Raw genomic sequence first — 23,608 nt, 5'->3', positions numbered from 1 at the left:
TTCTCTTCTCAGTGTTACCATGCTTCTCTCAGCTGCAACCTTTGCTTGTCATTCTCCATGGTGTCCTGACAGACATCTTCATCCTTTAGTAACAAGGTGGAGGGTGTCTGCACTGAAGGTGGCTGAAGGAAATGTCCCCCAGCAGGAGAGTGCATAAGCACAGTCTTACAGGGCTTCTGCTGGTTTCCTAGTATCGTAGAGGGACAACATTGCCCAAGAGCTTCACATCGGTGTTACTGTGGGTGAAATGATGGCCCAGGACATCGGTGGTGACATCAAGCTGTGCCCTTATGAGCACAAGGCTGAGGGCGGGCACTGGTCTTGCGTTGGTCCATGGATCGTGCTGGTGCAGAGAGGGGGATTTGGGCATGAGAGGAATGGGGGAGCCTTTGGGGGCAGGAGGGACTTGGACAGCAGAGACAGAGCCATCCTTCTGGTACTGAGAAGTGACAGGTCATGAGGAGTGTTTAAACTGGCATTTACAGGAAAGCCTGAGGGAGTTTGAAGGTGAAAATGCAGAATTTCTGGCCAAGGTGTGAAACCATTCATTGCAAACTGCCAACGTGCCAGAGGACTGGCTTGCCAGCATGATGTCCATCTACCAGAAGGGCTGCAGAGGTGATCCAGAAAGGTGTTGAAATCCCTTGTATGGTGGTAGTGTCTGCAGCCAGTACAGGATAAAGTCACTAAGCATGTAGAGGAGGACAGCCTGTTGGGAAGGAATCAGTGCAGGTTTTGTTAAGGGAGATTTACCTTGCTGACCTGATAGAGACACCATACAAGGTGTCAGCAAACCTCTGGATAGGGGAGATCTGGTGAACAAAATATATTTGGATTTTCAGATAAGCTTTAGGTAAATTTTCATATCAAGGCTATTGATGAAACTGGAAATTGAAAGACTTCTTTACAGCTTGAAAGCTTGTTAAAGGGAGGAAGCAGAGAGTGGGACTTAAATGTTGTTTTTCAGGATGGCAGACAGTCAGCAGTGGGGTACCTGGGGATGGTGTTTGGACCCGTTTCCTTCTCTGTTTTCATTGGTGAGTTGGAGAAAGGAGTGTGCATGAAACCTCCAAGTCTGTGGGTGATGTGAAGTTTTTTGAGTAGCCAAGTGATGCCTCAGTGCTGGTGAGCTGCAGGAGGACTCCCAAACTGAAAGGGCACGAGGTGGCAGGTGGGTCACCATGCAGATACATGCAAAGTAACGCTTCTGGGGAAGAGCCATCTGAACATGCTGCATGATGCTGAACATGGACCTGGTGGGTACAGCTCCAGAAAAGTCTTGGTGCCGATACTGACAGCTCTCAAAAATCATGGGATCAGTGCAAAAGAGCAGCCAAAAAAGCTGACAAAATATATCAGGGAAGAGGTGGAAAGCAAGGTAGGCAATGTCACTTGGGGCTATGCTGATCCTGCATGTGCATGCCTTCATGTGTGCAGGTCTGGCTCAGCATCTCAAGGAGGAAGCAGTGGAACTAGAGAAAGGCCAGGGAAGGGCAACTAAAATGGTCAGGGGGATGGAGCAACTGTCCTACAAAGACAGACTGAGAAGGCTGGGACCCTCCAGTCTGGAGAAGAGAAGGCTTAGGAAGCACAGGGCCAAGGCTTACAAAGCTCCCCAGGGCAGTGGATACCATGAAGGTGGAGCTGTGGTCTACCAAATCCTGCAGAATTAGGAGGAGAGGGCTCTCAGTGAGACTAGTGGCAGATCAGATTAAAACAGACAACAGACTTTATGCAGCAGGCAATGGTCATCTGAAGCTGGCTGCCACAGGAGGCCATGGAAATGGACAGCACTGGCAGATTCAGAGAGACATCAGAGAAATTCCCAGAGATGAGGTCTATGCACAGATTACATTGGGATCAAGCAGGGTCATTCCTGCTAATGTCTCCAGTGCAATGACATTGGATGCTGGAAGGCACAAGGGGAACAGACTAGCCAAAATGGGCAGGCACATGTGTTTTCCTTAATTAATAGCATCTTGTAACACCACTGCCAAGGACAGGGAGCTGGGCTAATGGACCATCAGTCTGGTCCCGTGGAGTATTTTGTATGTTTTATTGGTTAATTAGCTTAGAGTGAGACTGATACTGTTGTGTTGCATTTCATTGACCTGAAGTTTGTAGAGAGTGTATCAGTTCCCACCCTGGATGCTAAAACTGTGATGGAAAGCTTTTGGCTTTTAATGTCTGCTGGAAGTTGCAAGCAGCACGCATGTCTGATTGCATTAGATGTGTCAGTTGTAAGGTCTCTTTAGGTTAGGTATGATTTCCATCCTCAGGCCTTATGTCCCTTGATGTTGGAGCCGACACAACTTCGCTCCGGTGTTGCTGTGAGTTTCTGCATGTGGGAACCCTGCCTGGGGCACTGCAGCTGGCAGAGCTGCTGCTTGCTTTGTTGGGGCTAAGTCTGCAACTTTGGTCCAGTGGAACTTCTCAAACCACATCCCTGAAGTTTCTCCACCCCCCCCGCCCCCCACCCTCTTGTCTCAGTTGTGACAGTTTGGAGGATGCCTTAAAGTGGAAGAAGAACAAGAACTCTGAACAGGCTGTCCAGGTCCTGGGGCGTGGGGCCACTTCTGTCATGCTGGCTGTGATTGAGGTGTTTCAGTGGGGGGTGGAAATAAGTAGCCTGAGGCTGGCAGAGATCTGGGCCTTGAGAAGCTGCTGGTCTCGGGGATCTTTGGACAAGCTGGAAATCAAAGCTGGCCTTTGTGAGTGTCAGTACAGTGCCGTGCCACCCAGCCTGCCCATTCTCCTGGCTCCCACCAGGTCCTGTCCTCCAGCAGCTTAAGCCTGCCGGGGGTAGATGTTGGATCGGTGTCAGACAGCCCTTTCCTAACCCATCTCTAACAGGCTGGAGGTCTCCTGAAGGTCAAGAGCACTGAGGGCACATCCCTCCATGCAAGCTTGGAAACTCACAGAGAAGGGAAGTTACCTTTCCTGGTCAGGCCCTGCGTGTCTGTCAGCTTGCAGCTTGTGGTAGTAGTGGCAATTTAGAAGTTACTATGTCCTGCAGAGTTCTTGCACAAAGTTGCTCAGGTTGTATCGAGGATCTGAGAATTGTACATTCAATGGATGGGCTGAAGACCACCTCTAAATGCTGCTGAAACTTTTTATGAGGGCCTGCAGTGATAGGATAAGAGGATATGGTTTTAAGCTGAAAGAGGGCAGGTTTAGATTAGATGTAAGGAAGAAATTCTTTACTGTGAGGGTGGTGAGGCACTGGCACAGGCTGCCCAGAGAAGCTGTGGCTGCCCCATCCCTGGAAGTGTTCAGGGCCAAGTTGGATGGGGCTTGGAGCAGCCTGGTCTAGTGGAAGGTGTCCCTGCCCATGGCACTGGGGAGTGGAACTAGATGGTCCCTTCCAACCCAAACCATCCTGTGATTCTGTGCTGGTCCTTGCCCTCAGCCCCTGCCCTAACTGTGTCCCCAGACTGACTCCAGCTCAGTGCAGTGGACTGCTGGAGCTCTGTGGAAACAGCTCCTTGTGTGCTGTGGTTTCTTCCATCCCTATGAGCAGAGTCTGCTCTCTTGCTGCTCCAGCATTTCTCCAGATGTGGCTTTTTTTCTAGGTGAAACATACCTTCAGCAGCTTATGGTCATCTGGGGGGTTGGTTTGGACAGCTTCACAAGGAGGAGAATGAAATGGAAGCTCCACAAATCCCCTTTGTCTCCTCCTAGAGTTTCATGTAAGGTATTTACATGCTTTAGAGATCCTCTTGCACACTGACTGCCAGGCACATCCCACTCTTTCCATCAGCTCTTCAGCCTAATCTGATTCACATATTCAGGAACCGGTTCTAAAATTCAATCAGGTCCCCTTTCCAGTTGCCTGATATACTCCAGCAGAGTTTTTATTACTGGAATATATTAAATTATGTTGTTCCTTTCATATTTCTTAAAGATGCAGTTCTAGTTTCCCCTTATTTCCCCCCAAATTAATAACTGTATATCCTGTAAAACTGTGTGCACAGGACTGCAGCAAACAGCTGTGCGTTTGCTCATTCACCATCCCCATACAGAGTAAGGTCTGACGTGCTTTTTGGCTAAGGCAGTTTAGTGCAGTAATGTTTTGTGACATCCTTAAATCCAATTATTTTGCTGCTGGCTAATTTATTTGCTAGTGTACAGGCATAATTCAGATGATATCAGTTGCACTGGTAGATAACTTGCTGGTACCTGTGGTGATTCCAGCTGTGCTATTAAGACGCAGGCCTGGTCTATACACCAGCTTCTCCAGTTTGGGGGGTGGTGGTGGTGGGGTGTTGTCTTGTGGAGGGGAGAGGCCCGGAGGACGGCTGGGGCTGAAGTTGTTTGTATACTTGTAGTCCACAGTGTTTGGGAGAAGAAACGGCCTTGGCAGTCACTGCTGCAGGAGGGTTTTATCAGTGTCAAAATCTGAAGGCTTAGTCAAAGACAAAAAATAGATACTATGGTGACAATCTACTTGAAGAATTACCGCTACTGATAAGCAATGTCTTCCCCTCAGTTAAATTCCAGTTTGTATATTTATAATCTGCTTATCTAAATTCCCTGTGTACTTTCAATTGAATATGGCATTCTGCCTCACTTCCTATATTAAACTGATTTGTAGCATTGCTGCGCACAGCAAACCAGCTCTCGTAGCTCACTCCAGACATGGTGAATTTTCCTTGATCAGTGAAATTACTGTTCCTCAGCTTTTCCCTGAGAGGGAGTGTGAGCCCCAGGACCTGAAAGCTCTGACTGAAGCAGTCAGTGCAAGTGCAGGTTGCTGTCAGGTGTTGGATGGCATCGATTTCCAACCCAGGAGGGCTCACCAGGGTGGCGGGGGCTGGCTGCAAGTTGCATGTGGGCTCCCCAGAATCGTGCTGGTAACGTCAGGATGGGGATTATCACACTGTGTCAGGGTACTGGTAAGGACTGTGTTGCTGTGGGAGCTGTGGCTTCCCGTTTTTTGACTGCTTGCCTGATGTCTTCTTGGGGTGTCATGTCGGTGTTACTGCAGCTGAGAGTTCTGCCGTGGCTGGGGGACACCAGCAACCAGGTGGGGTGCTGGCAGTGGGGACACATTATTGAGCACTGGGGTCTGGCCAAACTGGCCCATGGTACCATCCCAAAACCCTTGGTTAGCCAGGTGGGCAGCAGGGAGGGGGTCCCAGGTGCCTTCTGCTACCCAGGGATCTCAAGTGTGGCAAGCCAGCTTGAATTTTCCATGTTGCTTTTTGTCTCTCTGTGATTTGCAGTCAGTGGGAGAGACTGGCTGGTGTGGAGCCTCAGCAGAGACCCAGAGTAGGGGAGGTGTGTGTTGAGCGGTGGTAGAGATCACCCTTTCATGGGACCTGCTGTAAATACAATGTCATACATCCTCATTTTGTAGAGAAATTAGCATACCCCGCCTTTGCCTTGAATGCATTGCAGAACCTGTGGCTGAGGACAGCGCAGGAGATGTTCAGCGGTGTTTGTGAGGGCAACTACGACAGGTGTGAAAGGCAGCAGCAAGACAATGGTTTGAGAGAAGGTGTGAAAGCAGGTGAGGACCTCCCGAGGTGTGAAGGCTCCTCCAGTGAGACAGCCTGTTGTGTACAGGGACAGGGCTGGGCTGTGGACACCCATCAGGGTGTCCCTCTCCCACAGCTCTCTGAGGGCTGGGGTGCCTGGGGGTACCAGATGTGTGTTTGTCTTTGAGAAAGGAAGGTAAAAATAATTCGTGAAACCTAAGTTTACTGTCCAAACAGGTAAGCCAAAGGAGGCAGCTCTCCTGTCCGTGCTCCAAGGGGGGGGCAGCTGGCAGGTTAGTGGCAGCAGGGGCATTGCCTGGTCCAGACCACGGGGATCGGGGCTATGCCAGCACCCAGCATATCTCTGCTGCTCCCACAGCATTGCAAGAGCATCATCAGGGTAGGAGGACCCCTCAAGTGTTTTGGTTCAGGGCTAGAGGATGTTGAACCCCAAGCATCCAGGCTGGCAATGGACAAGGAGGGGATGCATGGGTGTAAAAATTCCCAATCTGGAAAATGTGTTGTAGGAAAGCTGGGGCAGTGACATTGGGTGTTGGAGAAGGGAGGTGGGAGAGCAAGGCAGCAGGGTGGGGAGGGGATGATCCCCTGCCTGACAGCAGGAGAAAACACACCATGGGAGAGCTGGACCTTTGGGAAGTGGCTCCACAAAGGTTGAGGCAGCGAGGGGAATTGCGGCACCCCATGGAGAAGTGTTTCTGGGACATACATCCACAGGGGATGATGTTAATTTGGGGAACCTTCCCCTGGGCTGTGATGGCTGTGTCACCACCCCACTGATGCCAGCCTTGACCCACAGCCAAGCCTCACTCGCCCCCTCTGCAGAGCACAGTTGTGCAAAATGCGGGCAGGAACTGGCCCACAGTCACACAGGGATCAGGGACAGACAGAGTCTCCTCCTGCCTGGCCAGAGTACATGGAAGCTCAATTCATGTTTTACAGCGCTGTGAAGATGCACACACTTTTATATATGCATATTTTATATATATATGTATGTATATGTATAAATGATTTATTGTGGTTTGCCCTTTATTGCTATAATCCATGATTCAGGTTTTAGGGAGCATGTGTATCTTTTTATCATCACTAAATCGAGCCCTCTTAAGATTTATATTTGCCACATGTGCAGTTCCCCAGCAAAGGTGAATACAGTAGATCTAATCTGTCTGGGCGACGGTGGGCATTTGGTGTAATGCCCTGTGTTAAATGGTTTGTTCTCATGGAGAACATAGCATAGTGCAGAGGTGTAATATAAATAATCCGTGATCTAAACATGGAAGAGCAGTGAGCTGCTGAAAGGGGAAGTGCTGGGGTGGAAGGAGATTAGTAGGAAAAAATCAAGTGTTAGTCTTGTGAAAGGCCTTTAGCATTTTTTCTAGTGGTCCTTAGCATGAGAAGCACACTTTTGAACTTTACTGATGCTATGAAGTCGGTGCTTCAGAGGATAGGAATATTAGGAATCATTTGAAGGATGGGAAAATTAGAAATAAGATAAACAAGTAAGCAACCTGTATTTAAAAGTTAACAACAAAAATTTCTGCTATGAGTTCATAGTTGCCTTATCTGTTAGAAACAATAGAGGAAAATGTTTGGGAATATTAATCAGAATATAGCGGCCACTGTCAGTTGTGACATGAAAGCAAGTGCTAACATATTTGTACAACATCCCATAAAACTTTATTTGAAATGCTATGCACTGTTCATCATTACAAATACTCAGAAAAAGATGAACAGAAGCTAGAGTGGAGGAGGGCTACTGGTAGGGCCACGAGGCACAGAGGTGACCATCCTGGGACCAGGCGTCCTTGTGCCCTGGACCCTGACCCCAGTGACAGGGCGCAGCGCCTACACAGGGAAAAGACAACACAGAGCAAATGCTCAGGAGCGTCTCCCATGATATATTTGCCCGTAACTGGTGAGCAGCAGTTGGCAGGCTCCCTGAGACAGAGGCTGCCTATGGGTTACTGCTTTCATTAACCAGCAGTGGATTGTCCTTCATGAACTTGTCTAATCCCTTTTTGAAGTCGTCTCTGCTATTGGCATTCATAACACCCTGCAACACTTTGTCTCTTAGCTGAGCCAAACAGCATTTCCTTCTTGTGTTAAACTCCGTGTCCCTGCCACAAGGTTAACTAATGCAAAAGTGGTGGAAAACAGGCTTGTTTGTCCTAAAGAACTGGAGAGAGATGGGATTAAGCATCAAGAAAGGCCAAAATTAACGGAAGTGAGAGACAGAGTTGGCACAGGTCCAAGTTGGTATAATTTGTCCATGCATTGATGTGGATCTGGAACATAAAATGTGACCCTTGGAGTTGTAAGGGGTGTCCTTCTAGTAGGAGCACCTTGAGCCAGATGTCATCTTTTGAGCCTTCCTTGAGTCAGACTTGGCATCTTTTGTACTTCACAGCATGGAGGTTCTGCCTTGAGTTTGTTCTGTTGGTTTTTAAGCCTGTGTAAACTTTCCTTTCCACAACAACAGACAGGGAGAATTTTGAAGCTTCCTTAACTGTCTGTGGGTAAGTACCTCCATATCTCTCTTGAGGACTGACCCTCTGCCCACTTTGTTTTACACCGCACAGTTCCTGCAGTGGGAGGGCCTGTGAACAGCAGATCCCTATTGATCTTCTCAGTCTCACCCCTGGTTTCACAGATCTCTGCTGTGTCCCTCCAGGTTTCTCCTCTCAGGCTAAGGATATTTTGGTTATGAATCACAGAATGGTTTGTGCTGGAAGAGACCTTTAAAAGCCATCTAGTCCAACCCCCTTGCAATAAGCAGGGACATCTTCAACTGGATCAGGTTGCTCCTTGTGCAGAAGCCATTGCAGATGTTTCCTCATCCTGGTCACAGTTCCTTGCCGTCTTCCAGATCTGCAACAGCCTTTTGGAGGCAATAGACCAGAACTGCACATAGATTCACAAAGATGGGTTGACTCTTCCCAGTAATTCCTGTTTGTCCATCTGTATGGGAGTCTTCATCTTTAAATAGCATCTCAGTTTGGCTGATAGAGACAGCAGGTTTAATGGTGTGCCATTTCTCCCTTGGAAACTTTAAAAAAAGAATTGCTGGCCCGTTTGCCACGTTCTGGCACCAAAAGCAGGTGGTGGAGTGAACAAAAGTGAGGAGCAGGTTATACACCACCATTAGCAGTTCAGCTGTTTCAAACTTGAGATCCTGCTGATTTCTTACTGCCCCTTTGCTGATTTGCGTTTTCTGTTGGCTCCTATCAGGGCCAAGGCAGAGTCTCTGATATGTCCTCAGTCAGGAGGAGATACAGCATGGGGTCATTGCCAGTCTTTGTCCGATCTCCTGATGGCCATTTTCATTTTGTTTTCCTACTATGGCTTTATTCTCTCTGAGCACTTCTTTTATACCTTGGTTATCTGTTGGTCTCTTAAGTCCCTGACAGGTTTTCTGTTCTGGATGTTTCTGTAAGATGACTTGGTAGTTTTTAGGCTTTCTGGACACTGTTTTTCCAACTCAGTTTTCATCTTCTTCGCCCTACCCAACCCCAATTTAACAAAAAAATGCATGATCAGTTCTGGGTTTTCTCATTTAAATACAACTGTGTCTTTTTGACTGGCATTCATTGCTTCTTACAACCTTACATACCCTGCTATTCTTTAGGTCTAAGTCGTTCTTGACAAGGTACTGTGTGTCTAACCATCCAATAAGATGTCTTGAAGTAGTCTCCAGGACACCAGCAAAGGCTTTACTTTTAACTTTTGATTTCTTATTACCAAAATTAATTTTTGTGAATTTTGAATTTCCTGTGTTTTAAACTGAGCACAATGGCAGTTGATTTATTGGCTTCCATTGCTTTGGCAAGATTACGAACCTAGCTATATTGGGGTCACTGTTAAATAATGACTCTTAATTAATAAGATTATGAGCTGCAGCGTGCTCACTGGTCAGTGTGAAGTCAGGAGTGCATTTTCCTGCAGTCGATTCCCTGCCTGGCTGCTCCACTGGCCATGCCTAAAAATTTAATCTTGCCATCGTGCCCTGACATGGTGTTTGCTGACTTTGTGCAGAATTAGCTGGCCTGTCTCCTTTGCCTGGTGTCCACTGATCTCCCCGGTCTCTGGCAGATCACGCTCGGCATCACCTTCTGCCTGGGTGGCTGGCAGTGTAGTCCTAACACATAACATCTCCTGCTGGAACATCAACCCATGGCAAGTCGTATGTTCCTTGTTGGCACGGTTAACTTGTTAATCTGATTTATCTCTAAGTCGTCTTTGCAGTGCTGCACCTCCTCCCCTGCTGGTGCTGGCTCTGCCTTTCCTGAATGCTTTGTGTTATGCTTTCCTACTGTGTTTTTCTTCCACTGAGTTTCTAGTGCATCCATTGTGTCAGTATTTTTATTAAAACTAGACATTCTGGTTCTCCTGTCTTGTTTCTTAGACTTCCAGCTCCTGTATGGAGGAACATATGCATTAGTCTGGGGTTTCTATTTTTTTCATTCTGTTTGTGCAACTGCTCTTCACGGTTTTATATCTGACTTTTGCCAGCTTCTGTCCTATCTGTTTATGGTTTCACCCCTACATCATGAGTCATCCCAAAGCAGGTGCTTTTCTGAATATGCCAGCTTTCCTATCCCTTTAGCTAAAAGCTCTCCTATAACCTTGTTAATGTTAAAACCCAGCAGCTTGCTTTCACCATGGTTTAGAAGTAGTATGCCTCTCCTGCATGGGAGCATGGGAGTCCTGTTTTCAGAGTTTTCTGCAGTTTCTAGTCAGTACATAGCCTTTTTTTTTTTTTTTTAATACCATTTTCTCAGTCATGCAGTGGGATTTTACCTCCCTACTCCTCTATCTGGCCTCTGCATGGCACTGAGGGTGTTTCAGAAAACATGTAGGTCTTGTTTTTCAGCTCCCTAAAAGTTCCCTCCAGCTGCTTTCTCCCACTTCTCCCCTTTTGACAGACCCAGGGACCACAAACACGGGGTCCTCTCCAGTGTCTCCAGACATCCCATGAGGTCTGCAATCTGACCAGGTGGGACCTTAGTCACCGTGAAGTCGACTTGTGTTTCACAAACCTGGTCATCTCTGTGCTTGATAACCAGATCGACGGCTCTGTAATTTGCCTTGTCCAGCAGTATTTTCTCCTCCTCGAGCTTTGTTCTTTTCTACCATGAGGCTTGCCCCCTCTTCAGCAGCACCAAGACTGAAGTCAGAGGGGAGATGGCTCCACACAGTGGGACTTACGCTCATCTTTCCTACCTCTGTAGCCATGGCTGGACATCCACCTTAGCCAGATCTCCCTACCAACTCAGTGATTTGCCTTAACTCATTACTTGGCATCATAAATCTTTGCAAGGGTTCCCTTTTCTCAGCTGTCACGTTGTCTTTGCTTTTACAAACTTGCAGGCTCATATCCTGTGCCTTTCACACCTCCATGTGAAGCTACAAATCATGTGTGCAGCTTGTCAGTCATCCTTATGGCATGAGCTTTAGGGTTAGACTTTCCAGACTCAGAGATATTAAGAGCAGTTGTACAGCGCTCTGTAATAAACTCACCCGGCATGACTCCAGCAGCTCTAATCAAGAGGCTCGTCTGCAAGACGAAGTCAGTGCTATACAAGCTGAGGGGTGACTTTGCAGCACAGAAACTGGTTTGCACCCAGTGCAGATGCTCCTCCCTGGGAACTGCGCAGGGCTCCTGGACCCTGTCTGCATTGGGAGCAAGTGCTCATGGCCCGGTGCACCTCCGTTTGTATTTACACTTACTGTAATTCTACGCAGATAAAACCCTTGGAGTGCTCTTTGGCTGTTGCTGAGTTGGAAACAGCTACAGTTATTTTGGTAAAAAAAGCAGGGTCAGCACAGCAATCTGACCGGTGTGGTCATGGTTGTATTCCCAGGCAGAGCCAGCGTCGGATGGGGTGGTGGGGCTGGGGACTGGCTGCATCTGGTCACTCTGCAGTGAGAGGAGACATGGGTGTGAGCCAGCACCTGCTGCTTGGCTTCATGGCCAGGGCTCTTGCCTCTTTTATTAGTGCTGTGGGTCCAGCCAGTGGTGGCTGTGCTCATGGAGTTGTTCTGCACCACCATCTCTCCTCCCTCAAATGTGAAACTTCAAGATGCAATCATTTTTATTTTGAAAAGGCAGTGTCTCTATCTGAAGCTACAGATCCTGTAAGATCCCCTTGGCTGTGGGATTCCCTGTCCTTGCTATGCTTTGCCCTGCCATGGAGACATTTGCCACCCACTGCTTATGGGGTGACTCCTGAAGGTGAGGTGGTGTTAGGACTCTGTATAAGAGACACAGTAGAATGACTCGCTCTGTTGTTCACACATAATATTTCCCATGGTTACTTTGAGAGACATATTTGCCTTCCATTTGTGCACCATACCTGACTCCTAACGGTGCCAACCCCTGACTGGGGAGCTGACATCAAGACGAGTTACAGAGAGCAACTTGGGAGGTAGTGTGGTGGCAGGTGCCTGGGAACTCCGTGGGTCCCTCACAGGAGCCATGCAGCCGCTGGGGTGTCCGTCAGTGTGGCCAGGGCAGGTAGATGGAGTCTGTGACACCCTCTGTGCTCTCATCCGGACCTCCCCAGCTGTCCGGGTGCAGGAGGTTCTGGGTATGCCCGCAGAGAGCACCTCCTCTCGCTGCTCTGAAAGCAGAGGAAAACAGCACAAGGCATTCACAGAAATCACATCAGTGTCTGGGAAGTGGATTAACACATTATCTCAAACATGTTTTCTGAAAGTTGTGTCTAACCCCTGTCCGAAGGTACATGGCTCACTGTAGGTACAGGACTGCTCAAGCGGAGCTGTAGCAACAGCTTGGCTCCTCTTTGGCTGCCTTCATCTCCGTAGGCATCAGCTAAGCACCTGGCACATCTCCCAGGAGAGGGGACATATACCTGCACTGAGGCACTTGCTCCCAGTTACGGATGGAGCAAGGCAGGAGAAGGTCATGGAGATGAAGGAAAGGAAAGGATCATACATCCACCAAGGGCTGTCGTGGATGCAGTTTTCTGAAGTTTATCATCAGTTTTGTGAATCCTCACATGCTGAAGTGGTGGCTGTTAGACCTTTTGATACCTTGGGGTATCAAAAACCCATTTAGAATTTAGCTTCAATCTTCCCTGCATGTGTTCTTTCATTTTCTCTTGATTTGTGCCCTCAAGTTGTCCTCTGACAAACTGACCTGAGTCTCTCTGGTCCGTGACATCTGCCTCGTAGGAAAGAACTTGGTCTCGCACCTTGGTGCTCTGTGCCACTTCTCAAGCTGCAAGCCCAGAGTCCTCCAACGGGAGAAATGTGTGAGATGGTCTTTATTCTGCCATTTAACACTCAGCCTGTCTCTCATGTTCCAGCACCTTCTCCAAGCAGGACCTTGTGCCTTGGCTTCTTAAAACATCCCGTCTTTCTCTCCTGAGCTCTCTTGTGAGTCATCTCAAGTGTGCTAACAGCTGTCCCATGGAGCTTCAGGCCGTTGACAAAATGTAGTAACTGCAGTGCTGAAGGCTTAATTGTAGCTTGCAGGAACTATTTTCACTGTTGTTTGAACAAGTGTACAATTTGTAAGTAATATATTTCCTGGGCAGTCAGTTGGGCTCTGCCAGAAGGACTGTGAGATGTGATCTCAGCCTTGGGGCACTCAGCCCAGGGGTCCCAAATGGTCCTGCTGGTGCCGGCACTGCCTGGCACAGCCCTGAGCAATGTGGCAGTGCTGGTGGTGGTGGCTCCTACCACCCCTACCCCATCCTTGGAATCGTACTTCACGGGCACAGCTTCAGCATCCCCCTACCGCTGTTTGGGGATACCTGGCTTAGTTCATCTGCCAGGACTTAGTGGCATGTTTTAAAGTTCTGGGACAAACCTGCCGGCCTGCTCAAAGAGTAGTTTCTGTTCAAAGGAGCAGCCTCTGGAAGGACGGTGAAATACTTTGGTAAGAGTCAGGCTTAAGTAAATACTTTGAATGTGCCATACCTGCTCTTTGCTGTGCAAGAGCTGAAGAGTCACATGCATGGCATGTTCTGGCATGTTCTATGCAAAGCTGGTCTAACTTTGAGTAGAATTACAGCATTGATAACATAAAACAAAGCAGATCTGGCTTTATTATTTCCCCAAACAGATGTATAAAAGGATTAAATATCAAGGGAAAAATTTTCTACAAGAATGACAAGTTACTAGGAAAAGGATCACAATTTTTGTAGACAGAAGGACTATTGCAGAGTTAAAAACTACCCTTCGGGACTCTGTCGTATAGTTTATCCTGCAGGTTTGTTGTCCTAGATCCAAACTGTGTAATTTTCAACAAAAGGGGTTGTTGCTGTGTTTGCTTCATATTCCCAAGCAGTCATTCTCCTGTTTCTTCTCGTGTGACACTTGCAAACTTGCAGTCCAGTCCTGAGCCATGATGCTGCATTATCATGGGAGTGAAATGCCTTGTACAGTCCGCACTGACACCCCAAGTACTTCTGCTGTTCAGCCCTGTGTTTGCTGAGTAGGGGCAGTAAGAAATGGGTGACACCACCCCTGTCCTACGGAGGACCTGTTCACAGTGATCGCTCTCAAATGCTGCTTGTCAGTACCTTTGGTAAGTTTCAGCTGATCAGGGGTAGTGGTGGACACCTCAGTGTTCTTATTTTCTGCACAGTCATTGCCACTTTGAGCACCGAGAGATGAGGGTTGATCCAGCGGGTCTGTTTCCAGTGCCACTGGGTCCTATTTCCACCTGCTGCAGCCGTCATTGTTGGCAAACCTTGTCTTTGCATCATTTTGCCAGAAGCTGAAGCTTCTGATCCTGAAATACGTTTGGAGCACTGGGCAAACGCCATGCCTGGGGCTGAAGTTAGGTCCCATGTGAAGGTTACCCCACTGCCACGGTAAGCTCTGGATGCCTCCTGCCTGATGCCACCACCTCTGAAGAACTGTGTCACTGCTTGGATCCTGAATCAGACTTGGCGGTGCAAAATATTTCTGGCGGCAGGGTAGACAGCGTGCCCCTTCCCAGGTGCCTGTCTGCTAGAGGCGTCACAACAAGCTGCTCTGCCCAGGCGTATGACTCACCCGTGCTCCCTTTTTTAAGAAATACAGATGCGGAGTAAATGGGAATCAATTACACTTCCTACACAAAGAATCCCCTTGATTTGGCATCTGGGACAGACACATCCTTCCTTCCAAGGGAACAAAACTGAAAATTAATTTGAGTTCCAGGGAAATTTCAGTTACAAATGCTCTTCCTCAGCAGTGACTCTCCTTGGCCATGTCACACGTGAGAGTCCCTGCAGCACCGGCTACCAAGCATCTGTGGGTGCCAGGGGGCCCCTTCCCGAGCAGACTCCCCCAGGGCAGCACCAATGCAGCTGGGCTGTGCTCGGGGGCCGGTGTCCACAGATGGAGCTGCTGCTGCCATTTCCCCTTTCTACCATGGGGGAGGACCAGCTTCCCCACAGCACCTTGCAGTAACCTGTGATGAAATAAGCTGCTGACCTGAGCAGCATCCCCAAGAGTGTGGCTTTCCTTGGCTAGTGCTTTGACACGCCAGTCCCCAATGTTATGTACAGGAAGACATCTGTGTTTGCACATCTGGGAACGAAGAAGAAGGGCCAACTGAACTGCTGAGTAGCAAGGAGCTGTGAGTCGAGGGGCTGGGATATTTCTTGTGACCTTCAACCTGTTGCTCTGCCCCTCAGGCAGAGGCAGTGACTGGGGATGGGGTGAGGTGCAGGAGTGGTCCTCAGGGCATCAGTGGCAGACGAGCTCCCTGCGGTCTGGGGGTGTCTGAAAACAGATGTTCGCAGCACGGCATGAGGCAAAATGCCTGAACTCCTGCTTTGTGGCTCAAGCAGATAGAAAGTTGTGTTTGTGTCCAGCTGAGGAATACACCTCCCTGTGTTCATCCTTATTTTGCTTTATCCAAACGATAATATGGACAATAGAACAAGGAAAAGGAAAAAAAAAATTCTCTATAACAAGCAGGGCTACAGTTGTTCCCAGATCTCTCTTAACTTTCTGGAGATGCATACTGGCTGCTCCCAGCAGCTGCAGATGCGGTCTCAGCGGGCCTGGCATGATCGCAGTGCCTCCTCATCACTTCTGCTGGCTTGGGCTCCGTCTCCAGCAGATATAGCCCTTGTTGCTGGAGGTGAAGCATGTCATGGAGAAACATCCATGGCACCATAAATTCAGGTAAAAAAACCTTCAGAACTGAGCATCTGGTGATGTTAGGGATGAGAAAACATCGGTATTCCCAAACTGCCATCCTTTGAGAAATCTCTCCCTTTGTGACTCACCCCTTGATCAGTCTTTGGGCAATAACAGTTTTAGTGAAAGAGCAGTTCCTAACAGAATATCTGGATCAGTGACATGCAAACCACAAGGAGATGGCTGCAGCCACCCTGGAGGTCCTTTGGAGGCCATGGCCCAGGCTGGAGCTGGTCTTCACATCCCAAAACCAGGATGGTTTGGCCTCAGCTTTCTTGATGAAGTGCTTTATAGTCCAAGTTTTGAAGCAGCTCTTTTCTAAACAGAGCCAGTACCTGAGCAGGGACTTTGCTGTCAGGAGCTGTGACATTTCTGGACACGCTCAGCCAGGCACTGCTCAGCTTGGTACATCTGCTGTCTCCCCTGGTGCCACAGCCCCACTCACTGCCACAGATGCTCCCTCCAGCACCTCTGCCCTGCCGGTCTCGCCGTGCTGGCAGTGGCTCCTCTCTCACTGTACGAGGAGAGGGAAATGAGTGCTGTGAACCAGCCAAGGGACAATACCCTGCTCACTCTGCCAATGCAGTGGGGATTTCATGCAAAGTTGTTGTCTTATCTGGATCTGAGGTGTGTCCTGTGCCCTCTCACACCAAGGGCTTCTTCTGGGTCAGAAGATGGGGCAGCTGGGGTGTTCCTGACCTTGCACACTGCCTTTCCTCCCTCCGGGGATATTTTGAACTGTGTTTTGGCAGTGTGGGATGTGCTTCTGTGCAAGTCTCTGTTCTTTGGACTTGTTTTAATCCATTAACAGTTCCAAGCAGTTCCAGTAACTTCTGGACTCGACCATGGCTGTCTCCCAGCCACTGTTCCTGTGATTAAGGAACTATGTGGGCAGAATGAGTGAATATAATTTGGTCAAATTATTTAAATTCACTGTTGAGAGAGAGTTGGAAAGTAACTTACAGCTACTGTTACAAAGACAGAAAATGACTGCTAGAGTCCATGGGATCTGTGAGGGAGGGATCCGTTAGGAAACTCTGGATTTCCAACAGCAAGGACAAAGAGGGTAATGACCTATGGGCATTAGTCCAGGCAAGCCTACCAGAGCTCAGAGTAACAATGGTCATGTCTGGAATAGAAATACTGGTATCTTTGTGCAGCTGACTCCTGAAACAAACCCACAAGAGTCGGGATATTTAGCTTGACAAAGGCAGTTTCAGGATCATCTTTGCTGGTTTGTCAGAGGTGTAGTTGAGCTGTACATCTCTGGCTGAAGAGTGCCAAAAGGGTGCCTTAGGCTGAAGAATCTGGTAAATGCACAAAGCAGAACTTAAAAGTGAGCCAAGGCAGCTGTTCTTGGGTGAGTTTGCATCTAGCAAATGCTGCAGCTGTCAGTCTCTGAAGATGCAGCAGTAGCTGAATGCTTTTGAGGACCAATGTTTCAGACTGGTGTCAAAGTCTCGACTTGTTCTCCTTATGGTTCTTGCTCCAAATGCCTGTAGATGTAAATGGTTTTTCCAAGGTAATTTTAGTGAAGGCAGAAGGTGTCAAGCTGTGGGCTGCGGCGTCAGAAGTTGTTAACCAGTTGTGCTGGAGTAACTGGAGTGATCTCAGTCTTTGTCTTGGTGCTCTGTGAGCTACCTGAGCACCTGGGGAGGACCTTCCAGAAAAGGTTCTTCTAGACCTCTAGATCTCCTCAGTGTCTGGCCATGTACGGGGAGGTGGTGATGTGAACATTTGTTTATGAGGAATGGAATGTGTGCCCCCAAACTCAGTTGCATGCAGCAGATGCTGAATGCCATTTGTAGTACCCCAGGTTTTGACTGAGACACACATAAGGGCTTGGCAACCAAAACGTTAAAGATTTCATAGTCATAGGCTTTGTGAATTATTTCCTTCTTTGCAAAGTAGCTCCTGCCTTCTGCATGGCATGGGTTCCTCCACCTCTGGGAGCTGCAAAGCCACAGACCTTCTGGGATTGGAAGGTGCATCGTGCCACAAGTAGGGAGGGGACTGAAAATCATCTCATCACTCTTGGGTAACGCTGACCGGGAGATACTGTTGAAATTATTCTTCTTTTTCTTTTTTTTTATCATAGAGCCAAATTTGTGAAATAACTTGTCTTGACTGCAGCAGCTTGCAAGGAACCACCCAGACGTTTGCCTCCATCCTCCAGTGAGGTGTGGGATTCTGGTAATCCTCTCGCAGCTCCCTCAGTTACTACCTACCGTAAACTCGGCATGCGCCTTTAGCAGAACTAGGCTTTCTCTCACCTTTGTGAAGAGCATCTGCCGGAGCGTGAGATGCATGTTAATTTACAGCAGTTGCCTGTTCCTGCATTTGCTAGGCTTATCAGACAGGTTGTCCAAATTCCTAAGGACTGTGATCTTGCAGAATAGGCAGGATTAGAGGCATAATTTTCAGAAATCCCGTTATCCTCTTTGTCAACTGATAAAACTATATTTTGTCTTTTCAGTAGGATTCTTTAAGATCTGATGGAGCTACCCAGTGATATAAAACACTTTCAGCTGTCAGGGTGGAGAGGCACAAATCCAGCTACCACTGGGGATGTTTCACTGGCTGAGATGCACAGAGTGCTTTAAAGAGTGAATCAATATCTGTGATTATATAAAGGGAGACAAAACCTTTTAATTAATTGTCTCTCTTGGGTTTCCAGTTCCGCTCCATCTTCTCCAGATGCATTTGTAAAGGCTGTAGCCACAGCCAGGAGGAGGTGTTTATACTTCAGGGGAGGTAGCTCAACATCCAGACTAATCATTGCAGTAAAGCGTAGGTCACTGCCCAGAGAGGGAGGGTGCCTGCAGGACCTCTCCCAGCTGTCGCTTTGGCCAGCTCTTGCAGCCATTATCCATGTGTCCTTGGCAGCAGACTCTCATGCCAGATTTCTGAAGCATCTTGTAGGTCAGTTGCCAGTGGCACTTGGCCGTGTGGTCCCCTTCTGAGGATTGTCACATTCGGCGGCTGGGCACGTGGCTGATGTTGTCCCACACTGCGTTCCCCTCTCATGGTGCAGCACTGTGCGCCACCCTTGCTGTGCTGCGGCCGGAGGCGCTGAGCTCCCGCTGCTCCTGCCAGATGCTGTGATCTCACTGAGGGCTCCGTGGCTCCTGCTTTACATCATTGCTCAGGCTCCCGTGCTAATTAGCTGGAGCACTGGTCTGGCGGCTGTCTGAGGAGGAGCTGGGAAGGCGAGTGACTCCCATTCTCCCGTTGCCTCCTTTTTCCTGAACAGTGTGAATCTGCCACTAATTGGCTCTCGTTAGCAGGTGACTGTGCTATTCTCATTTAGTTGTGCAGAGCTGATCTGAGACCAGAAGTTTCTCAGCAAACTGAAGAGCAAGCTCAACGAGCTGTGCTCTAGGAACAGAAAGGAATAAAATCATTTTGTGTGAGCGCACTAGCAGTTGGCCCCAGAATATCAGCCTAGGTCTGCCTTGTTACCCAGCTCGGGGGGCACGTGGGAGGAGTGAGTGGGCATCCTGCTCTACTTTTGTGGCTGGAGGGAGCTCCAGGAGTGAGGTGTAAAGCTCTTAATGTCAGAAACGGCCTCCTGAAATTTGGGCAGAACCTGTGTCTTTCAGTCGTTATACTAGGTCTGACCCAGGTGATACCCTAGGCAGAGTGCTTCTGAAGATTTATCCCCATCTCTGGATTCAGGATCACTCCCAAAATAGCTAATTGGCAGTCAAGGGAAATTCCCATTGACCCCAGATATATGCTGGGGAGCACCCAGCTGGAAAACAGCTTTGCAGAGAAGGCGCTGGGCGTCCTGGCTGATACCAAGTTGAACATGAGCCAGCAATGTGCCCTTGCTGCAAAGAAGGCAAACAGAACCCTGGGCTGCATTAGGCAAAGCATCTGCAGCAGGTTGAGGGGGAGCGATCTTTCTCCTCTGTCCAGCACCAATGAGGCCACAGCTGGAGTGCTGGGTCCAGTGCTGGGCTCCCCAGGACAAGAGAGAGATAGACATACTGGATAGAGTCCAGTGAAGTGCCACAAAAATGATAAAGGGACTGGAACATCTCTCCTATGAGGAAGGGCTGAGAGAGCTGGAGGAGACTCAGGGGGATTGAATCCATGTGTATAGATACCTGCAGGGAAAGTGCCAAGAGAGGACCGAGCCAGGCTATTCCAGTGGTGCCAGTGACAGGACTAGAGGCAATGGGCACACACAGACACAGAGGTTCCCTCTGAACATCAGGAAACACTTTCTCACCGTGAGATTGACTGAGCACAGGCACAGGCTGTCCAGAACTCTGGAGTCTCCACCCATGGAGATGTTCAAAAGTCATATGGACACGGTCCTGGGCAACCGGCTATCAGTGTCCCTGGTCCCTGCTTGAGCAGGGGGTTGGGTGGGATGAGCTCCGGAGGTCCCTGCCAGTCTCAGCCATTCTGTTTGATTCTGTGAATCTGGGAAAGTTTTAGAAGTGATGAAGCTGCTATTTTCTTGCTGGAGCTGAAATCATTTCCATCAAACCCAGTCTATTTCTGTATCTGTCAGCCACGCTTGTAGTAACAATTTGAAACTCCAGAACAGCAAAAGCATTTCTTCCAAAGGACACATAGTAAGTGCCATAATTGAGAAGCAGTGTTTGGTTGTCGGTCAAATTCTGTCTAACAGTACCGGGTTATAAGTACCTGGTGGACTTTATAATACCGCTTATGTGATGGCAAAATCTCTTAGCTAGACCCTGAAGGGTGCAACTCACAAAGGGGATCACTACAGCTCTCACTACTGGACAAAGCTGAAAGACCCGTGGCAGGGTGTGCATTGTGTCCTTCTTCCCACCAGGTTTTGGGTACAGATGTCTCCAGAAAGGTTGCTACAGAGAAATCATCCCCAGGTACTTGGGGGGTGCGGAGATATATGTGTGAGAGCACATAAATGTTCTCTGAGCAAAACGAGTAGTTTGCAAATCCTCCCTTCCATGGCCAATGGAAAAGGCAACTCCAGCACCAGAGATGACCCACTGAGGAAAAAAAAAAAAAAAAAAAAAAAGAAAAAAACAAACAAACAAACCGTGCTTTGGGGATTGGTGCCTTGTGGACAAGAACAATTTAACAGTCACACTGTAACTAGGAAAGGCCAACAGGTTAACTGCAAAGCTGCCAAATACACTAAATTCCTGAAGGGTTCAGTTTACAGCACATTTTGAAACAGTAGGAAGTTCCCCCATGCAAAAACCTTTCTGTATTCTGAAGCAACAAAAAATCTGATATTCAGCTCTCAAGGGGGAAAAAAATCAGGATCTCTAGTAGATACTTTCACAATAATGTGCAAGACACCTTAGTATGTTCACTGCCCCCCAGACATATGCAAAAATGCAAAAATAAGACAAAACTTCAGTTATTCACGCAGCTCTGGCACAGCCTTGTTGGCTTGGATCTGCCACATCCCCTGGTCCTACCTTCGTGGCTGGTGCTGTGGCACCCGTAGGTCACGGGCTGTGCTCTTCAAAAACCGGCATGCCTTCACCTCGCCCGTGGGTGCTCCACTGAGGGGCTGGTGGGCAGGAGTTCACCAGAGAAGAAAGAGGAGGGTTGTTGAGACCTAAAACAAGAATCCTTCAGCCAGAACTCACCTGGCAGAAAGCGATTCTCTTCTGATCAGCCCCTTGAGAGCACATAAAAATAAAAGCAACAGCCCTGGGTATTTAGGACTGCTTGATGTGCTTGAAGCAATTGTGGGGACTATTATGGTCTGTTAATTCACGGGTGGTGATTTGAACCACCAGCCTGTGGAAGGGAAGTCTGTCCTCCCTCAGAAATGACTGTGGCTTGTTGAGGGGACTGTTGTAAGCGTCCACCCTCATGAGGAAGCTCTTCCATACTGGGACCCAGCACTGTTTCTGATGGAGGCACCCTGTCAGATGGTCAGGTCTCCATCACCATCTTAAAGCACTATTTAGTCTGGATGCTTCTGGGGGCTAAAATATCTGTAAGAAGTATGGGACATGGAGTCACACATCAAGTCCATCTCAAATAGTTATTTGCAAGAGGCAGAGCAAGTGTGAAACCTCAGAAATTTTATACAGAGGTGTGCCATCAGGTTTTCATACTGATGCATAGGCTTATAACAGTGTTTCTTGAGCACCCGTTTATCTGCAGGAGAACTAAACGCGAGTGCCTGGACTGCGAGCAGCCCCTCTGGGCCTGAGCAGGAGGAGCACTGCATGCGGGCTGCTCAGGCGCCTCCTGGCTCCCGGCGAAACATCCAAGGGAATCTGATTTCAGCTTGCCAGCTTCCAGGGCAGGCTGCTGGTTGCAGAGAGCATGGGGAGGACAGCTCCTCCATCTGCTATTGAGGCTCACTCGAACCAGACATGTCCTTCTTGCTGGTGTGCTTTAGTTGAACAATACCTGCTGCTGGGCTGATTTACCCAGCATCATTCTCTGGTTGCTGCAGTGAGATCTGATGTGCAGTTTGGGCAGAGGAGTTTCAGGTTAACGGCTGCCATAAAGAGAAGAGCCCCGTGATCGTCAAGGGCAGGATCTCTATGCAGAAAAAGAAAGGCTGCTGCTCTTTCGCAGTGACTGTGTTTTATTTCAGCTGCCCCCACTTCATACCCCTGTGGGGAGCGGTCTCCTCTGGCACCCAGGCATCTCAGCCGTGGTGTCTGTGTGTCTCAGAGAGGAGGAGAATGTGGGCATCTCGCGCGGCGAAATCACGATTATACACTGGGGACATCAAGAAGCTCCTTAGCTGCTTAATAAACACTGCCGCGGTAGTGTTTGTTTTATTCATAATATACAAAGCATCCTGGCTGCTGTTCAGAAATAAGTTATGGAACCAGCAGCGATTAGCTACAGCTTAACTAGGCGATACAAAGGATGAATCCCCCTCCTTCAGGCCTCAAGGTGCCTTATGGCACAGGGTGATAAAGTAGGTGAAGAAACACATTGTCAGTTCATGTGGAAACATGCCAGGAGATAACTCCGCTCTTGACTGATAGAAAACATAAAACCCATTCCAGGCAGTTTTTCTCACATTTTCCAGTTGGGACTATAGGTAGAAATGTTCCCAGAGCAGAGCCTGAACCTGGAGCAGCTGCACGGCTGACACGGGTCTCTGTCAAGCGGGCATTAACATGAAATATGATTAACTAATCAGCACCCTTTAATTGAAATTGAGCCTGCCGAAAGAGCCCAAACAAAAATGGTGGTATTCTTTGAAATTATTACAAAACTTGTTAGAAATGTACCTCTCATATAATAGATGTAGGCTTCTGAGACGTTTTGACTTAATAACTCCTTAACGATTAAAAAATGAGTGTGCTACAAAATCAATATGGCAGATGCAAACTGGATTGCAAAGGCACATGATTAATGCTTCCCCAGCGCGACCGCTGAAGAGGAAGCCGTGGAGCCTTTGGGCTGTTGGTTTGTTCTTCGTGTCACTTGCACGAGGACTGGCTCTTGGTCCTGCGGCAGTATTTTCAAAAATGGCGTGAAAGACGATGCAAGGTTGTTGCTGAGAAAATACACGGGCGATGGTGCGTGAAACTGCCGCAATCCTGCCGGAGGGTGCCAAGGTGTGGGATCCGCGGTGGAGCTGTGGTTCCTCGGTAGCTGGGGTAGCTGCACGTCGGCAGCACAGTCTGGGACCGGTGTTGGTGCCACAGCAAGAGGAGGGCAGAGCGGTAGTCAGTAGCTTGGAGAAGCAAAATGGCCAGAGCGGGATCCTGCTGGCCGACACGAAGGTCTGGGCGGGCACCCGTTGCAGTCGGTGGAGCTGGAGGGGGCTTACGGCCCCGGCGCTGGAGCAGTCCCAGGCGTGCAGCGGCTGCCTGGCTGCCCCGCTTGCGTACCCACAGCCGAGTGTCCAGCGCCGTGGGCTGAGCATCCCCCGGGCAGGCAGCGGGAGCATGAAGCAAGGTGCAGAGCTGCAGTGTCGGCGAGGCGCGCTGCACTGAACAGCTCTT

The 23,608-nt window shown here is 48.8% G+C and overlaps 1 protein-coding gene across 1 annotated transcript in view; it reads left to right on the top strand.

Annotated features, from left to right (window-relative positions):
* The window catches only part of SHANK3 (SH3 and multiple ankyrin repeat domains 3), a 362,955-nt gene that overhangs the window by 137,222 nt on the left and 202,125 nt on the right, over positions 1–23,608 (top strand). The window lies entirely within an intron of this gene.

Source organism: Falco naumanni, chromosome 5 (assembly GCF_017639655.2).
Source record: "Falco naumanni isolate bFalNau1 chromosome 5, bFalNau1.pat, whole genome shotgun sequence".
Taxonomy (NCBI): domain Eukaryota; kingdom Metazoa; phylum Chordata; class Aves; order Falconiformes; family Falconidae; genus Falco; species Falco naumanni.
The sequence above is the reverse complement of the archived record's forward strand: the minus strand, read 5'-3'. Positions and strand labels throughout refer to the sequence as shown.